The 4,005-nt window shown below is 38.7% G+C and overlaps 1 pseudogene; it reads left to right on the forward strand.

The window, feature by feature from the left end:
* Nucleotides 1-3,246, forward strand: part of LOC136796222 (protein singed-like) — a 5,665-nt pseudogene extending 2,419 nt beyond the window's left edge.
* The last annotated feature ends 759 nt before the right edge of the window (nucleotides 3,247-4,005 follow it).

Genomic DNA, 4,005 nt, shown 5'->3' on the forward strand with positions numbered 1-4,005 from the left:
CAGGAAATATAAAAAATTATAATAAAACCATTTCTGCTAAGAAAGCATACATTAACTGTACACTGAGGGTAACTTATATACAATGTTCAGCTGAAGACGTCCAGGTCACTTAGTTTTCCTATCGTTACTGCTGGGCATCCATCCGACTGCCTGCAGCCAACTTCACCCCCACTAAATCAGACATATTTTGTTTTTGCATTCATTTTCTTTTGTCTGACTAATAAATAAAGGTCTTTATAGGCGGGCGTCATGACTTCACTCTCCTAGACGAGATGTGAGTCGTTCTCTTCCCAGCCTAGATGGCGTGGAGACAAATCTCTCTTTATCCTTCGCTGCAGCACTAGCTCATCTTTCACCGTTTGACGGACGAATCTTGCAATAATCGGACCTGGGGTCCCTTCCTGGTTGGGGTTGAGTCTCACGGCGTGATCAAGATCGTCTGGATTCAACTTGACGCCCAGACCCGCTCCGACGCTAAGAATTGTGCCTATCAAGGTTTCCTAGCTTCTCCGGAATTCTCTTTTTTCCACTGTATTCATAAGTTGAACCTTGTGGTTTAGTCGACTTTTGAGCTCAGATATGTTTGTTTTTAGGGTGTTGTTTTCAGTAGTTAATTTTTCAACATATGTTTTCAGTTCTTTTAGAAGCGTTTCGATTTTTAGTAGCCTGTCCATGTTTTCGAATGATAGTTCCAACTGCTTCTGCAGAGTTTCTTTTATCTCCTTCAGTTCGTCTATACCCTGAAGTTTGCATCTTATTTCTTCAAACTTCGGTCAGCGCCCTCAGTAGACCGAGCATAGTACTAGACTCAGCGGCTGGCAATGTACGCGATGCTGATTCGCAGTCGGCACACTTCCATTTTTTAGAGCTCTCTTTTAGTTAGGCCTTCTGAGTCTGTAAAATTTATTTTCATGCATTTAGCATGTAATATTTTTTGGCACATGACACAAGCTTAATTAGTTTTGTCTTCGCGACTTACTGTTTTTCCGCATAATTTGCAATTGACCATATTGAGAAAAGAAAAATGAAGTTAAATGTCACAATTGCTTTAAAAGGCCGAGAAAAATAACAACAATAAGAAAGGCACACCTGTTTGTTTGAGTGGAGACTGATAGGAGGCTATCCTCACTATTCTACGAGAAGCACTAAGCTCTTGACTTATCGCGAGATACTCAAGAATACAATGCTCCATTGGCGTCTTAAGTTTCGTGTTGCTGCGTGCAAATGCACGAAATGGCTAGAACGGAAAAATGAGATATAAACTTTCCGTTTGGTGATTTCAGATTTGAATGGAATAATAATCATAGGCTACATATGTTTCTCTTTGTTCTGTTTAAAAACATGTCCCAGCTCTTGTTACTTGATTGCTTCTTCTCCACATCTACTGATAAATGTGTTCTAAAAATTGTTCTGATTCTATTTGTGACTAAGAGGTAAATATCTTTTAACTATTAATATCTTTCTTAGTCGTAGTATCCGAAAAGTTGAGTGGTGATATATTTATGTGCGCTAAGCTTCCCGATGTGTTGGTTCTATGAAGTGTGCCTTCAACCTAATGCCAGGTACTCCCTCAGTTTGAATTGTTGGTTTGATTGTAGTGGACTGTATAGAATTGTGATAAATGTAACTTAATTAATTTAAAGGAAAAATAAATTGTATGAAGTTGAAGTAGTAGGTGGCCGAAACAACAGATGAAACACTATTTTGATTTTTTATTTGAGTTGCTCAATCCAAAATTCATTTTTGGAGAATATTCCATTATTTAATGAAAAGAATTTTTAAATGATTATACGGGATGCTATTAAAAAACTGCACGTGAGAATTGAAGAAACACACTACAAAAAATGGATTTTTACTTTCTTATTACAGTTCTGTTGATTTAATTTCTCACTAGAATTGTTTTATAAAAGTTTTGATGGTTTAATTACCTATTGGAAAATTTGAAATTTTTTTTTTCTACGCCACAGGAAGTGCGCTATTACGCCATTTTCCCTCTCGCAGTCCAATACAATTTTACTCTTCCTCTTAGTTGGTCCGCATCCTGATGAACATCTTCTAGACCAATACACGTTAAAAGATGGTCTCCATCCATGTCTTCCATGTTGCAGAGGACATTTCGGGGAATCTACGATACCAATTCGATAGAGGTGTTTTTGGAGCAGATCATGTCCTGTTACTGGTCGAAAACAAGCCACTCTCTCAGCTCTGCTAAGATTGCCGGGGATTCGTTTATCCTTATGCAGTAGGCTCGGCTCTCCTACTTATTTCCTTCCGCTTGAACTTTGCGTCTAGCGCTTCTTCTGTCCTTACAATAACAGCTTATCATTGATTTTACTTTTCTGTAGGAAAGTGGTTGAAGAGGCTGGTTCTCTGCATAACCAAGCTTAGCCATCTTGTCAGCTTGCTCATTACCATTTATATCAATATGGCCAGGTATCCACTGCAGAGCTATAACCCTTCCTTTTTTCTTTATGATACCAACAATGTTTCTGCAATTTTCTTCGGTGAGAAATCCTGTGGCACCTTGTGTTGTTAATTTTTGTATTACGGCTTCGGAGTCACTGAAGATTACAGTGTTGTCATTGCATTCAATACCATCGTGAAGCAGGTAGTGAAGGAATCTTCAGGAAATTTGTTTTCTTAAGAGAATTACGTTGCTATTAAATTATGGTGTTGATGTCACTGCTAATCAAGATGAAATTTCTGACCATGAGACATTTCAGCTGGAATTTGACAATCATACCAAAAGATGGCACCTGAGAACTATGCAGGACCGCTATTGGACCCTGGAAACTGGTGGTGAAATCCAGGCTTCAGGAGATAAGAGATCATCAAATGCTCTATTCGATTTGGTTTGGCAAGGAGATGGATCAGTGTGATTAAGAGCGAATAACGGAAAATTTGTGGCGACCAAAAGATCTGGGCATCTTTATGGTAATCAAGATACTATTGACGACACATGAAAATACTTCTTTTATCTCAACAGGCCGATCCTGGTTTTGAAATGTGAACAAGGATTTGTTGGCTATAAGGCTGGTTCTAACATTCGTCTAGAATGTAACAGGGCTACTTATGAAACTATTCAAGTTCAGAGAGGTGATAAAGGTGTATTTTTCAAAGGAACCCAAACCGGCAAATACTGGCATGTTGACAGTGAAGGTGTGACTGTAGAATACCCCTGAAGGATTTTTCCTCGAACTTCGAGAGCCAACCAGGATCTGCCTTAAAGTTGCTTCCCCGAGGTGATTAATCTTAATTAAGATTTAGATTATTTTTTTCTTTTTAATAAAAAGGAAAAAAAAGAATGGAAACCTAGTGGACCAAAACAAAAGAAAAAGACCATGTTTACACAGTCGTTGATTCTCCTTGAGGATCTAACTTTAAGTCTTGGACATGCCAATTCCCCGCGCTTACACCAGAACCAAAATCCTCTAGCTCTACTATAATGGGTGAAATCACCTTCTTGATCCGACATTTCTTATATTTCGGAGCCAGTTTACTCGAGAAGTACGCAGCGCCGTCTGATTAATGGTGGGTGATTTTTACACCATACTATTTGTCCCACATGGTAATTGACGGGTCTACGTCTAAGGTTGTAAACTTTTCTACTTTTCTCGTAGGCGGCATTCAGATTCTCTCTAACTGCTTCAAAGAGTTCAGACATTTTTTTGCATCTTGGATAAGTGCTTTTGTCTATCGAAACCTAGCTCTTTTGGCCTACTGTCATCTACTCCATGGTCATTTCCACTTCTTGCTAGTTCCCGACCATGGCTTATATATGCCGATGTAAAACCAGTAGATTCGTGTACTGCCGTCTTCAGAGCAAAAGCTACTTTTGGTAACTCTTTATCCCAGGTCCTATAGTTATCCTTGACGTATGAGATCAGCATACTTTTTATCACTCTGTTAACCCTTTTTGTTGGATTGGCTTGCGGATGGTAATAAGCCGTAAACCATGTAGTAACCTTATATTGCTTCATCAAGGTTTAAATTCTCTACTTTTGA

This window comes from Halyomorpha halys, unplaced genomic scaffold (genome assembly GCF_000696795.3).
Source record: "Halyomorpha halys isolate HHAL.00 unplaced genomic scaffold, Hhal_1.1 Scaffold2655.1, whole genome shotgun sequence".
Lineage (NCBI taxonomy): Eukaryota > Metazoa > Arthropoda > Insecta > Hemiptera > Pentatomidae > Halyomorpha > Halyomorpha halys.